Below are 16,652 nucleotides of genomic sequence, written 5' to 3'. Positions count from 1 at the left end.
AAACAAAACAAAAACTAATAAAGAATCTGGCGGCGTTTTCGGATCTATATTTCACAGCACCTCCTAATTAGGATTACCACGAACAATGCGAGAACGAGAAGGTACAACTTCAATGTCAAAGAAACATCGTAGAGAAACAAACAGTTAATAGATTTATGAACAAATAGTACATAATTTGAATGAAGAAGCTGTAAAACTACACTTCCGGTTCCGGTATTACATGTAGAGCGTACCGAGCTGCGTGAACCGGATATACTCACTTTTACCCGGGGAATAAACGCTCATAAGGTCGCCCTCGAAAATGAAATTAAATAATGATAATTATCTTCCTATGTAACAATTTCACAACATGATTCGCGCTTAAAACCATGATCTATTGATATTTAAATTTCACAGATTTGATGGACAGTGCAAAATCCATTTTTTGTGAGTTTACAACAATTGATCGCCGATTGGTTTAATTTTTTTCTGTCTCCTGCCCTCGAGTTTTTATCGTTGGAAAATATCTTTGACTGTATAGAAACCAAATAAGCCGAAGTTGCGTATTATAGGGGATAGTGAGAAGTGTGCAGCATTCATTTCATATAAAAGTACATTGTGATATTTGGGATTAATGATTAACCAGACTTTGGTCTTGGACTGAATTAACCACACTTTTGTGAGTAGTTCTATCTTTATTTATGCATCGACATAGCTTAATTTGCATAAAAGATATCTTTTGATCCGACTTTCAAATAATTCTGTACACTTGAATCAAAACAGATATATACTTGATTTTGTAAACTTCGAAGATGCATCTGTCGTATTTCTGTGAATTTAATCAACGTAAAAACATGATTATTTTCTTTTAGAATGCCTTGATCATAAAATGATAATTGTGGCCTCTTAGAATGCGTTAATCATAGAAGTATGATTATGGCCACTTAGAATGCGTTAATCACATAATTATAGCTATGACCTGTTAGAATGCGTTATTCATAAAATTATGACTATGGCCTGTTAGAATGTGTTAATAATAGAATTATGATTTTATTTTTTGTTAGAATGCGTTCATCAGAGTTATGAACATGACCTGTTAGATTGTTTTAATCTTAATTCCATTATTATGGCCTTTTAGAATGCGTTAATCATTGAGTTATGATTATTGTCTGTTTGAATGCGTTAATCATACAATTATGATTTTGGCCTATTGGTAACGTTAATCATAGAATTATAATTATTGTGTATTAGAATGCGTTAATCATAGAATTATGATAGTGGCCTGTTAGAACGCGTTAATTATGATTATTGTATGTTAGAACATGTAAATTATAGAATTATGATTTTGGCTTATTAGAATGCATTTATTATAGAATTATGATTATTTTCTGTAAGGATGCGTTTGCGTTTATCATAGAATTATGAGTATTGTCTGTTAGAATGCATCAACCATAATTTTATGATTATGTGTTGTTAAAATGCGTTAATCATGGAATTAGATTATTGTCTGTTAGAATGCGTTAATCATAGACATATGATTATACCCTGTTAGAATTCGTTAATCACAGAATTATAAATATGGCCTGTTAGAATGTGTAAATCGTAGAATTATAACTTTGGCTTGTTAAAATGCGTTAATCATAGAATTATGATTATGGTCTGTTAAAATGCGTTAATCATAGATTTATTATTATGGCCTGTTAGAATGCGTTATTCATAGAATTATGATTACAGCTTGTTACAATGCGTTAATCATAGAATTATAACTATGGCCTGTTTGAATGCGTTACTTATAGAGATGTTGACACGCGGGTAGAGGAAAGATTGATTTTGTTAACAGTAGCAAAATACAAACATGATGGTAATTATACGTGCTTTGCATGAAGAAAATGAGAAATAACGAGTATGTAGTTACAAATTGACATGTATGAGGCCTAGACAATGTGTTTAAGGTCTTAATATTTTATTGAATAACCGTAGCAATATAATATACAAAAATCAGTGTATTTAGCGAAATTTCAATCAAAGTTTGTTTCTACAGTGTAAGGTAATTATTCATTCATGTTTTTTGAAACTATGCTAAAATCAGATTGTCTGAATACGTTTGCTGATGAAGTTGTAAACACACATTTATTCAGAAATGGCCTAAATTGTCCACCTGAAAACTTGTAGTTTAACTGTATATTACCTGTATTTCAAGAACGATTTTCATAAAGTTTTGTGAGTTAAAAAAGTAGGTCACTAGGTCGTGGTGGGTCAGAAATCTGGCATCTTTAAATGAATCATATTTGCAACATCTCAAGTCACTGGATAAAGTCCGTTGATTGCTACGTGTAATCCGAGTGATGACTTTCCATTTTTGATTATGTGGAAAGACGGTTTATTTTCGACTGTGCAAATATGGACATAAGCTTTAGTGTATGTATACATTTCTATAAAAATTGTTGTAAATTTCAATTTGACTTTAAAGCCGTCACGAAAGAACATGTAGGTCCGTTACCAGGCCTGTTTAGAAGTTAGATGCAGGACATTACGATAAAAATACCAGCTTTATGTTTCCAGAACTACACGTCTGTATGGTGTATCATTTCATATGAATTTTTAACAGGCTAAGTTCGGTCAGAAATGAATCAAAACTTTCAGGCACGGATTGGAAGAAACTATTTTACGTGACAACATTTCTGTTATTATAGTGTTGTTGTTACTTTGAATATTCACACGTGTTGAAGTTTAAACGTATTGGGTGATTTTTTCTGTCCGTATTCCGTTTTCAGGTTTTATTAGATACGTTATCCGGATAAATGACGTTATGTAATTATTTCTGATTTACAAATGTACATCAATACCGAAATAGAAAACTAAAACCTCCATTCGTTTTAACACTATTAACTAAGAAACATTTTCAACGGCATCTCCCAATAAGAAATTGAAAGAAGAAGAAGAAAGAAAAAAACATCCGAAAATTAAGTGCGGTTTTCTTCTTTCGGTTTTTAAGAAAATTCACGCGTGTTTTTATTTCGCTCAGAAAATACCCATTATGCACGGCATAAAACTGGACCCGCTTCCGCACATATACACATACTTAAAAAGCGGTGTCTTTATTTTCAAATTAAGTGTAATCAACAACAAATAGATTGATATCTCATGCGAGAGTAACACTTTACATTTTTAAAAGTTGTAATGTAAATGTATAAGGGTTAAATTTCTAAACAATTGACTAGAGCGGACGCAGTCCTATAGTGGTAACATTGTCTGACGACGAAACAGGGGTCATGAGTTCAAGCCACGGTCCCTCCAGTTAATGTTGCTAAGATTTTGTATGGGCGGTTTACTCATTCAGAGCTAATTTGAATGGTTAGCCTAAACATGCTAGCTATAGAAAATGCCATAAGGGAAGCGTTCTAGCGACAAGTGAAAATTCTCAGAGTCTAACTGTTTCATATCGTTAGATGTGTGTATTTAAACCTCCTTAGCCGAGTGATTAAGGCCGCTGACTTCAAATCACTCACTTGCCGCTCTTCGATGTGGGTTCGAGCCTCAATCGGGGCGTTGGATTCTTCAAGTGATCAAGCCATCCAACCGGCTTACGGAAGGCCGCTGATTCTACCCTGGTTCTCGCTCGTGATGAAATAATGCACGGAGGGGAACCTGGGGTGTTCTTCCACCATTAAAGCTGGAAGTTGCCATGTGACCTATATTTGTGACGGTGCGACGTTAAACCCAGCAAAATAATTAAATAAACAAGAATATAGAAAGCCATTCAACATTCAAAGGAGTCAAAACTTTGCATGTATGACTGAGATACTTGAAAACGTACGGAAGAGATTTATTTCTTTTTGGGGGCAATGCCTCCAGATTTAACAAAACGTCTTTCAATTTTCTTGTCGAGCTTATGACCAACCTGACAACACACAGAAAACAAGTTCCGAAGTATTTACCAAACATAACTTTAATATTGCATTTTGCAATTATATTTTTGATCAAGATATGATTAAATAGATCTACACATTTTATATTTACAACAGTATCTGAAGAAAACTAAACTGCATTATAAATATAAATTATAATAGATCTACTTAAGCGTAAGAATAATAAAGACGCTTGATTTGATCATGTGATCGATTCTGAAACCGACACTTGTTTTGATCATGTGACCTTTTCTGAAATCCAATAACTAGTTTCAATTCGCTAAAAAAAATGTGTTCTTGATTCTGCGTGAAAATAGCAACTACTAAGGAATTGCAACGCCACTGATAAGCCGATAGATTATTGATTTTTTCATCGCCGTGCCTCGACACCGTTGTGGATGTGTATTATGGAGAAACTTCATCAGTTTGCGGCGATCACTACCGTTTATCAGTAGGCGAATCTATAAATATGCGGCAACATCCTATAGATCCCGATTCCGATCTGTTAAAATATCTTTTCCGTGCAGGTGTTATTTCTAAAATATTATTTCAGAAAATACAGTGCTGAAATGAAATACTTTTCACATGTCTAAGAAAATATTTTCAAGAGATATGTTATTTATAAAAATTAATACTATATAAAAAATAATAATAATAAAAAAAATTAAAAAAAAAAAAACACTTGAAATAGAATAGGCAGAAAAAATTCATTACTTATTCGTCAGTTTGAATTTATGACTTATTTGGTTAGGGCAAATTAATTTGACAGTTTGATTTTTCATAATTATCATATTATCTAATCTAATAATCGGCAGTAGATTTTTTCTCTCATGGTTTGAATTCGTAAAATCAACTATGAACAGATTATTTCTGTTTTACACCAACTGTTAAGAACATTTTAAATCTTAAAGGCATAGTTATGTACTTAGTCGGACCGTCCTTATGCGTGATTGTACATTATATATAATTATATATTTTGATCTCGAAATCAGCTGTAAATCGTTAATCAAAATGTCTTGTCCACACAAGTTGCATAAAAATGAATTGAATTTCAAAAAGTTACTAAAATTTAATACACAATTGCACGGTGCATATCCATATCGGCGGACTCTTGCGAAATATGCTTTATCGGCGGTTTCTTGCGTCGGCACCGGCGATTCTTTGCTATAAACAGGTTGGCAGTTATAAAAAGTCAGATATACACACAAAATTAATTAAGCTATAATGTTTCCAGATAATCATTAGCATAGAGCCTCTCTGTGCGTAATGCAGAGAGCCTATCTGTGCATCAAAAAAGAAAAAAAAAACTGGTATGCAGAGGGACCGCCGGTGCCACGACAAAACCGAAAGTAAGGGGTTTTGAAAAATTCCATTTACATTTCGGCATATTTATCTTTATTATTTGGAAGAATATTGATAAATGAATACAAATAGTGCGCTTGATATGTATGATATCAAAGCAAAAACTGGTTAAAGACTGTGGAAAAAGTCGGGCTAGTGTTCCATGTCAGTACACCATCAACAAATTTCATCGAGTTGTGAGCAATGTCGCTGATAATTGAAAAGTAAACACTATAAAACATAGAAAAGACAGTCTAATGTTCCGTGATCCAGTTATTTTTATGCAGCATACCTATGATCATGGATGGCAGCTCGATTCTTCGCCTCCCATACCAACCTGGGCACTGTTTATAGCAAAACATAGCCGGTGCCGACGCAAAGAAACCGCCGATATTGCAGATTTTGCAAAGAGTCCGTCGATATGGATATGCACTGTGAATTGGAGAGAGCATCCTGAATATACATGTCATCTAGGGAAGGTTTGAATCCATAGAGATGTTGTCAAAAGTTATGGCATCAGAATCTTGCGGGCATGCAGTCATTTCAATAGCAACCACCAAGCCACCGCAAATCAGGGGAGATATTTTTTTACTTTTTCCAGAAATCCGACCATCACTATAGGGCCAATAGAAACGCGCTTATTCTGGAAAATTACAGCATTTCCCAAACTGAATATGTGCCCGATTCTTTAGTCTAAAGATCAGAACATTATGTATATGACGTGTTTAACATATAATGTTCGGGAAATCCTTGAAAAAGGACCGAAGAAAAAATTCATTCCCAGAGTTTTATATAAAAAAAAAACGCCATATACGCTGATCAAATGGTATTTATTTGCAGGAAAATTATCGTTTAACGTAAAGAGTGCGCTAAATACTGTTATAATTGCGCGTACATATACGTATTTTATCATTTTTCAGACCGACTAATTTTTGCTATGGGAGGTAATCAGCCATTCCGCGATGATAACTTGCCGCAGGTGCCCGTTATATTTTGGCCTCATTTTCTTGGTAATTATCCCTGCAGATGTACATTTATGTTACCAGTTTAATGTATTTTATCTATCTGAGGGTTCAAATGGTTTCTGATGGTGATATTCGAAGGCAGAACCACCATAAATCTTGTTCTTTTTCCACGGGCGTTTCTTATCCTAATTTACTCGAACCTAACTGTATACGCCAGTTCGGTAGGTTCATTGATATGACGAATCACGGTTTTCATAGTGTTTAATGTATTTCTTATATTATGATATTGATAGTCTGAAATACAGATGTATATTAAATAACCTAAAATTGAAACAGACAATGTTATTTTGATCAAAAAACATAACAAACAATATGAATAATAATAGCATCATATATCGTGTATGTTTTTTAAAAACAGTTACTGAATATTAGCAATAGTTGGAATGGAAAAAGGTAGATCTACAAAAATATTTCTTACAGGTGTTTGTGTGTTAACTTATGACGACTTCTTATTAAAATGATGCTTATTTGTAACAAAAAACATTCCTGACTTTTTTTAATTGATAAGTATTGTACACATTAGAAAACATCGCCTAGTTTTTTTCAATGTCAGTTCAAGGAAACCCTGTTCCTTTAAACTTTCACATATTGGAATATTTTGACTTTCTTTCCAAACTTTCATAAAGGGTTACAAAATTTGCCTGTTTCTGTTAGACTGTCAAGAACACGTGATGTCAGGACACAGAGTGCAAACAGAAGTATTGAAGAAATTGAAATACATTGTATAGCTTTATCTTTTACATTTTATCAAACCTGGCAATGAAAGGTTTTTGTTTGTCGATGAACAACTGCTATTGAACAAGACTAGATTTTTTATCTTTACCTTTTGAACAAAATATAGAAGTGTATTGAACACAACATTAATAAATTTTATTGTTGTGCACTGTTAAAGTTGTGACCACTCCAGTTCTTGCCACACACAAGTGCATTACATAATGCCTGCATGTACTTCCCTGACATGAATGGGTTACATCAAGTCTTGAAACTGCAAAGCACTGCCCCCATCAGTCCTTTCAGTACTTTGATTTATACATGTATCGTGTCAACAACTTTTTGACACTTTTAACTCCACGCTATTAATAGAACTGCTGTATTTTTCATTAGACGCTGGTTACAGCGAAGGCTGGCGTGTCTTGTTAGCCGTAGTCGAGAGAAATATCAATAAAATAATAAATTTTGATGTATATAAATAAAAGAAAAGGTTTGTACATTTCTTTTATATTTATCTTATTCTTCGCTTTGTGTCAGTATTAAAAATTCAGGTTTTTTCTTGGAATAAAGGCGTGTAAATAGACTGTCGGCTGCTGCAGACTGAATAGATAAAAACTGAGATAAACATTTGGATATTTGTTTTATGCTTCTTGGTCCTTCTTTTATATCAAATTTATCGAAGACACGGGGAAACAGCGGTTGTTTGATCTATTCGTCCGTCAGTCCGCCGGTTACATTTTCTTTCGGACGTACTCAACTCAATTACAGTTTCCATCCAGTTCAAATGCAACTTGGTAAACAACATCAGCTGTAAGCGGAAATGCACACAATTTTTATATTGTTATGTCTGATTTTTTTCTAATAGTAATTTACTTATAGCGTTATGAAATTTGGTAGTTCAACAAAATATTATATACTTCCGTACATTTTTCGTACAACTGGACTGAAAATTGGTATATCGATAAAACAGCAGCATCAAATGGACATGTGCATATTTTCGAGACATTCATGACCAATATGTTTTTAGAGTTATGACCCTTTTTTTAACTTTGGAATATTACAGTTGTGTACTTGATTTTTACACTTTCAGTCAGTTTAAAACGCAACTTGGTACACATCATCGACATGAAATGGACATGCGCATATCAACTTGTTATATATATAAACTAAAAAGTTTCAAAGTTTTATTTGATCTAATGGCCCGCCGAAAATACATGAGGGAATTCAATACAAACATAAAACAAATGATATGACAAAACATGTCAAGAACAAAACTTCATAAAGATTTGCAAAAAAAAAATATATTCCAGGCTACCCAGGATTATTAATGTTTATTTTATGCTAACTAATAAAATACCTTATTCTATCAGTTAAATATTTTCATATCTCATTGCTCACACTGTGAAAATATGAAATGTATATTTTCACACTGTGAGAGATATGAGCTCCGCGCCCTCATACATTGTGTATGAATTTTAAATTATTTGCTTAAAACATGATGAAAGTTATAGTCGCACTTTGTTCTTTATAGTATACTTCTCGATTCAAATTATTTTACTTAAAGAGAATTTCATACCGTTATGCAGCAAAATATAAAACAAAATGGAACTTTATGTTGCATGCGTCTTTATAACGTCACAGCACGTCTAACGTCATGTCTGTTTACGCGCGTCTGTTTCCCGCGCTGATATTAAATCAGTTTCAAAATGCATTTCTCAACGTAATCGAGCATAAAATAAAAAGAAAATTTGTTTGTTTTTCGTGAATATGGAATATAGATCTCACTGAGAAATGAGAAAATTTTCACATTTTCACTCACGCTACGCGCTCGTGAAAATATTTGAAACTTTCTCACTTCTCAGTGAGATATATTCCATATTCACTCAAAACAAACAAATATCCTCTATTTACTAACAAAAGAAGGGAATTAATCCAATAGTTTTTACGTTAACATCAAGGAAGCAAGGTGCGTAATTTCGACGTCAAACGTGAGTAAATGATGTTATTTAAGAAATAATATATCTCATCCAGTGATTTGTCGTTGAATAAATCATTGCTTGGAGTTCAGATGTGGAGAAATTATATCACGAGGGCGTAGCCCGAGTGATATAATAATACGCATTTGAACGACAAGCAATGAATTATTCAAGAGCAAATCACTAAATGAGATATATTATTTCGATTCTAACACGTTATAAAGGAATTTAAAGTACATCCTTGATGACATGCATTAAATTTTTGCCCTTTTTTAAAACGGTTTTTTTCCCGCACGCTTTTCCCGCTTGACGCCATGACGTAAAAATTTTTGTGACGTCAGAAAAATTGTTTTGTTGTATGAAAATTTCACTTTTTCTTTCCTTTCTTTGTTTAATGGGAAAAGGAATCTGATTTTTTTAAAATTTTGTTTTTTAAAACCCGTTTCATGTAAAATGCTCCCCCTTTTTTTAATTTTGGGGCCCAAAATAGTCAATAAAGTATTTTTTTTTTTTAAATTCAATTGATAAACTAGCGGAAAAACTGGCTGACATGAATATTAATGGGTTTAAAATTTGAAAACAATTCTTTCTCAACAAATTGGGGGCCCCCGCGGAAAGAAAATTTACCTAAAATGTAGCCATTAAAAAAAAACAACTTTTTTATAAAATTTTTTTTTTTAGGATTATTTTTTGTTAAATAAACACAAAAAAACCAAAAATTTATATGACTCTGAGAGTAATTTTTTGAAAAGTGTAAATAAACTTGAATTTTCAATTTAAGTTGAAAATTTGCATCCACTAGGCAGAAACTTTTTTAGTCAAGTTTTCATTCGTTTTTCATTTGAATGAAGTTTAGTGCCCCAAAGCAGAAAATAACTCCTTTGGCCTTGCTGGGCCTAAAATTTTTCTTTTTCCCAAGTTGTTTTTTTGGGATACAGTTTTTAACTTTTACATATCTATTATCTAATTATCACCCGTTATTTGCAAACTTTCATATTGGGCCCTTGCCCCACCCCCAAAAAACCTTTAAATTTTAGCCCGCTTATAGGGGGCCAACTTCGGGCCCCCAAAACTTTGCAATATCAATTAACGGGGAAATCTTTCATAAATTGAAAAAAAAAAATTTTGGTTCAAAAGACTAAAATCTAAATCTGTAATTTTAACCCATTGTGTAATGAAATGTTTTAATTTTTTTTGGGAAAACAAATGCCCACGGGCCCAAAAATATATTAGCAACCCCGGGGTTTGGTTCTACTCCCCTTTATTTTCCGTTACATCAAAAGCCAAAAAAATAATAACAAAAAATTTAAAATTTTCTGTTTAAAAAAAGATAAAAAAATAAAAAATTTTGCACAAACTTTTAATTCAGGGCCCCCGGGAAAAGAAATACAAAATACAATATTAATGAACAGTAGATCTAAATTTTCCCTTTAAAACAGCGTCTGGTAAATTAACTGGGATTTTTAAAATTTAAATTAAAAAATGATTTTGGTTTCGTTTTTAAAAAGGTTTCCTATCTCACTCTAAGAGAAGAAAGCCCGGGCACTGGGGGGCCGAAGGATTTTGGCGGTGAAAAGGGGCAAAGAGGAAAAAAAAAGGGAACAAAACCAAAGTAAAATCTTTTTTTCTCTTTCTACTCTCTTTCCCAAACAGGACGTTTTGGAAAAACTGAAAAGGGTTTTTCCCAAAAAACTGCACGGACAAACACACGGATAAATTTGCCCCCCCGGGAAACCCCCTTCCCGTTAATATCCGTGAAAATACGTACAAACCGAGAACCCCCCGATTCATTAGATACAACGTAAACATAAAAAAAAATGCGGACAAAAATATCAAATTTTTTGGGCCTTGGCGAGGGTTAAGTTTTTTTTCCCGTTTAGGGGAAAAAACCCTTAATTCAGGCGCACTTTTATTAAAGATAAAACAGTTTAAAAAATTACGCCCCGGACCCCTGTTCATTTGGTGTTTTAAGCTTGTTTTTGGGAAAAGGATGAAAAAACTGCAGTCCTTTACAAACATCAACAACAATAATTCAAATGTTTCACCTTTTACACAGAAATACTATCACAAGGGGCTGAATATGTGCTCTTCTGAAAAGGAAAAATTTTTAAAAATAAGTTTTTGGGAGTAACAAACCGTTTTTTATATTTCAAACTAAGGCGATTTGTTTAGCTCTCTCGGGAAAAAAGGCACCATACCTTCCGATGTCCCCTTTTTAATTGGAAGAAAAAAAACACGCCCCCTTAATTTTACGTCATGCCAGACTTTAGGGGTTCAGGGGAAAATTTCAGAGGGCGCTTTGGAGGGGGCAAAAAAATTTAAAGATCAAAGGTTACGCCCTTGCACAGGGTTTTTCTACAAGGAAAAAGAACCCATGTCCCCAAAATTTACCTTGTGCGGATGTGGGTTTGGGAAAAACAGCTTTTAAATTTAAAGGGTTCTTTTTTAAAGGGGTTTTCCCAAGAAAAAAAAACTGTATCCTAAAGGGAAAGATAAAATTTTAAAAAGAAAGACATTAGTAAAATGTCGAATTTTGACTTTTTTTTTTTGTTGTCTTAGGGAAAATTGTTCCGAAGAATGGGACATTGATGAGATGAAAAAAAAAACCCAAATAACAAATGATCTAGCCACATTTTTTAAAACAAGGATTTTGAAAAACATTCTTTCTAAGGAAAGGGCCTGAAAATTTTGGGAAAGGATTGGAAAAAAATTCACACACCTAAAAGTGACTTTCCCCACACAGAAAGCTAGGGGGAAAAATGTAAAATTCCCTCACAACAACAAAAACCGTGGAAAAGGGGCTTTTAGAAAGTTTACGTGCAATAAAATTGAACGAAAGTTGGAACTTGTCGGACTTAGAAAAACCCGTCTGTTAAGTTTAAAAAAGGGGACTGTGATCTCACTGTTATTTTGGAAAAAACTGACAAAAAAAAAACATATTCAAAAAGTTTGATCGCGCTATCATGAAAAAGGGGTTTTTCGGATTTGGAAACTTTTCCCGCTCTTATGATGTTTTTTTTTGTGTTTAGGGTGTAAAAGGGAATAGAGCTAGGACTTCTAAAACCCGGTTATATTGCCGACTATTGAACTGCTTTTTAACAAAACGTTTAAAAAATTTTCCCACATGAAAACAGTCGCGGGGAAAAGCCCCCAGAGTGATACCCCAAACAGTGTTTCATTTAAAACAAACTTTTGTAAGGAACATTTCACTTTTCTCCCAAGCTTGGGGGACAATTAGCTTTCAAAAAACTTTTTATTCAATGAAGACAAAAAAAACCCCCCTTGTTTTTTTGCCATAATGACAGAAAAAAACTTTCTATCCCCAAGTTTTTAAAATTTAAGCCCTTAAACTGGGGAAATTTTTTTAAACAAAAAAAGTACAAAAAAAGGACACTTAAAAAACAAATCCGAAATTTTCGTTTTTTCGCAAAAAAAACAGTGCACGAATTTTTTTTTTCATTGTACATTAGCTGTAAAAATTTGAAATTTGAGTAAAAAACATTGTTCTAAACAAATGAAAAGGGTTTTGAAAAAAGTATTCTGGACATGTCGCCAGGCTTGTTTTACAGCGGAATGGGGAATGCAGAAATCATTTTTTCAGAAACACAGGAATTTCTTTCTGTTCCCAAAACGAAGAAAGATAACGAGCGAAAACGACCCAACGCTGACGTGTACTGTAAACCTTTAAAAGGGGACATAAAAGAAATGTACATTTTTTTGTAGGGAAAGAAAACACGAGCGATAAGGAACTAAAACCCTTTTCTGTCAAGATTTTTTCTTTAGTGAAGATTGTAAAGAAAAAAAAAAATATTTTAAAATATTTACCCACGACTGGGGGGTTAAAACAATAAAAACAACATGGCGTAAATATATTTCAACACAAAAGACAGGGGTCGTAGTTTACGTAAATATTTTTTGGGTTTGGGGTGAACACAAAACTGGTTTCAGATCAATAAAAAAATTTACCGGGGTAAAAAGGGAAAAGCACGCTTCCTGTACTGTTGGAAAGCCCCCCCGAAATTTTAAAGTGTTTTTACGCCTCTGGATCCCCGGGGTTTTTGGGAAACCCTTTGGAAATTTTGGGAAAACCATTAAGAATAATTCTCTGTTACAAGAAAATTTATATCCGCGTTTTCCCCAAGATGAGAACGATGAAACTGAAGTTTTTCTAAATTATTTTTTAAACAAAAAACAAATGACGGGGGTTTTTACATTGGGGGATTTTTATAATTTTCCGAGCACGAGGGGCCGCGTTCGTGTTTTTCAGTTTAGATTTTAGTCAGCATTCGATCTAAGGAATTTTAAAAATTTGGGCTATATACCTAAAGTGTCAAAATTGAAATTTAAATTTGTAAAAGTAAAACACGTGGATTTGGGGGGGGTTTATAAATCAAATAAATCTAGGTAAAAGGGTCGCTGCCTCCTAAAAAGGCGAATATTGAAAGTGTTTTTTTGGGAAAAATGAAAAACAGGGTCTGCTTCAACATTGCGGGGATCTCTTTAAGGTGGGGAAAAAACCCTTTCACCCCAAAATCACAGTAACAATAGACGGTGTAAAATAGAACCGGAAACAGATTTTGAAACACGTTAAACCAATTAAAAACGCTCATCTCAGAATTTTCCAGTTACGGGGGAAAGGTTAGCTGGTTGTTTTGTTTTGAAAAAAAATTTTTAAAAGTTAAGTTACAAAAATTAAAACTTGGATTTAATAGTGTCACTGTATAAAAAACATTATTCAAAAAAACAATTTTAAACACCTTTAACACAGACTTTTTAAAAAACATTTTTGTGACTTACATATGTGTAGTTTAATTAAAAATAGTGCAGTGGCGGGGGGAAAAAATTAATTGTTGGGGGCCAATTGGGAGGAAAAGGAAATGGACGTACTTAACATGGATTAAACAAAAATTTAATTATTTTATTTTGTTAAAATTTTTTTTATTCTAAATTTAAATTATTTTTTAAAACATTTTTTTAAAAATTGCCCCGTAAATGAAAAAAGGGGATTTTTGGTGAAAAAAATGTTTCCTTGAAAACCCAAAAATCTTTAAATTAAATCTTTTTTTCCCAAATTGACGATAGTTTTTTTATTTTACATCTTGAGAAATGGAGTATTTTTAAAAGTTTTAAAAAAACCCCCCCAACCCATTTCCATTTTCCCCCCCACCCACCCCGGGCCTGAAAATCTCCCCTAGTCGGACCATCCGTCTTTTTGTCCGTCTGTCTGTCCACCCCTTTCGTTTTAAGAACAAAAAAAAAACTTTTTTAAACCATGGTAACTAAAAACATTTTGGGTTCAACATACGTCAGACGTATAGGATGTTTGGTTATGGTCATTTAAAATGACCCCAATCATTTCAAGGGCCCAGAGGTAAAAGGGTTTAAAGGTCAAAATTTACCTGGAACTGAAGAGGGTTTCCGTCCGTTGTCTGCCCCTGCCCCGACCCTCATTTTTGAAAACTTAGGTGGCTATAGGAACAATGGGTAACTTTTAATTTTTCTTTGATGGCATTTCATTCCGTAAGGTTTTTTTATTGGCTTTTTTTCTCTTAAAATGGCAAAAAGAAAATAGAGGGGAAAAAAAGAGTGCCACAAAAATATTCATATGTGGGAAAACCTCCGTTTTATGTCCGTCTTTTTCCGTTTAAGAACAAAAAAAAACTACCGCTTTTTACCAGGGAAAACTTAAACACTTTGGTCAACAAAACGTCAAAATTCTTTAGGATGATTGTTTTTTGGGGGTCGTTTTTACCCCGTCATTTAAAGGGGCCCAAAAGGGTCAAAGGCCAAGGTCACAAGGGCCTGGGACTGAAGAGGGTTTTTTAAAATCGAAAAACTGAAAAATATTTTGGTAACAAAAGTCGCCCTTAATGGGATGTTTGGTTTGTGGATATAAAATAACCCCTATTGTTTTAAAGGCCAATAGGTCAAAGGCAAGGTACAGGCCCTTGGGAGAAGAACATGGTTTCCCATTGATAACTAAACCCAAAGCTTACAAAAAATTCTTAGTTCAGTTGAGCTGGAAAAAAATTTTAACCAAAAAAGGCGTAAAAACTTCAAAGGGATAATTGTTTGAGTTCAGAAGATGCCCCCCTTGTTTTTTTTAAAACCCGGTCAACAGGCCCAAAGGTAAAGGGTCACAGTGACCTATAGACTAAAAAAAAAGAAATCATGTTTTAAACACCCGAAAAAGTTTTTAAACCCTTTCATGCAACCAAACTTTTTTGGATAATTTGCATGTGGCCCAAAATGGAACCCCTGTTTTTAAGGATCAGTAGGCCCAAAGGTCGGGGGTTACAGTTTTTTTGAGACATGAGAAGTATCCTGACTAATAACTGAAAAAAGAATTAAACCCTTTTATAGATAATTGTAAAAACCCTTTAAAGGGGAAAGGGGTTCTCTAAGGTCAAAAGATGACTCCGGTAGTTTAAAGGGTTGAAGTTCAAAGGTAAAGGGTCGCATTCATTTAAAACTGAAAACGTATCCTGATTAATAACTGAAAAAGATTTTTTACCTACTTTTCCCCAAAAGGAAGATTAAAGTGTGGCAGATGATAAACCCCTGTATTTTATAGGACAATTTTCAAAGGTAAAAGTCGCAGTGCCCTTTAATACTGAAAACGACCCTAAATTAATAAAGGGAAAAAAATTTAAACCTTCATGCGAAAAAACATTATAGGTTAATTGCCTTTGGTCAGAAGATACCCCTGTGTTTTACCGGTCAATAGGTAAAAGGTAAAGGGTTTCGCGGGACTTTTTAAAAAACTAAAAAAACGAAATTCCTAATAATAACTAAAAAGTTTTTAAAACCTAAATGCCCCAAAACTTTAAAAGGAGAGTTTTCTCGGGTCATTTGATACCCGGTTTTTAAAAGGGTCAGTAGGTAAAGCTATAGGCCGCAGTCAACTTCGATGCAAACGTATCCTGATCAATAACTGAAAAAGTTTTTAAACCCTAAATGCGACAATTTTACAGGTTCGTTGCCATTTGGTCAGAAGTTTGGCCCCCCCTTTTGTAAAAAGGGGTTAATAGGCAAAAATCATAATCGCAAGGGACCTTGAACTAAAAAAAGGGTTTCACTTTTGTTTCTATAAAATTTTTTGGCCTACAGGCGTCAAACTTGACAGGATAAATTGCATTGTGGACTTTAAAAAGGGACCCCTTTTCTTTTAAGCCCCAGTAGGAAAAGGGAAAAAGGTAGCAGTGACCTTAAAAACTGAAAAGGGGTTTTCACTTTTTGTAACTTTTTAAAAAGACTGACCTACAGACGTCAGACTTCATAGGATGAGAAAATGTAACATAAAAAGGCACCTGTTTTAGTCAAGGGCAAAAAGGGCCAAGGGCAATGTCAAGAGCTGAAAACGTTTTCCCTCGGTAACTAAAAAAAAAAACTTTGGCTTTCAGAATTCGACTTATAGGATGATAGCCTGTGGTCTAAATGACCCCAGTCCCTTTTAAATTTCAATAGATCAAAAAATCAAGGGGCGCAGTGACCCTTTACACTGAAAACGGTTTTTCCCCTTGATAATGGAAACCCGGGGTTTACCAAAACATTCAGTCCCCAAAACTGAGTCTTAAAAATTTTAACCAATAGGCCCTCAAATTTTTAAAGGGTAATTACCCGTGGTCAAAAGATGATCGTTTCGTTTAACTTTTAGGCAAAAAGGGCAAAAAGGCATTTTCGCAAAAAATTTCCTTAGATTGAAAACGTAC

The sequence above is a fragment of the Mercenaria mercenaria genome, chromosome 16 (assembly GCF_021730395.1).
Source record: "Mercenaria mercenaria strain notata chromosome 16, MADL_Memer_1, whole genome shotgun sequence".
Lineage (NCBI taxonomy): Eukaryota > Metazoa > Mollusca > Bivalvia > Venerida > Veneridae > Mercenaria > Mercenaria mercenaria.
Note: the sequence above shows the minus strand (reverse complement) of the source record.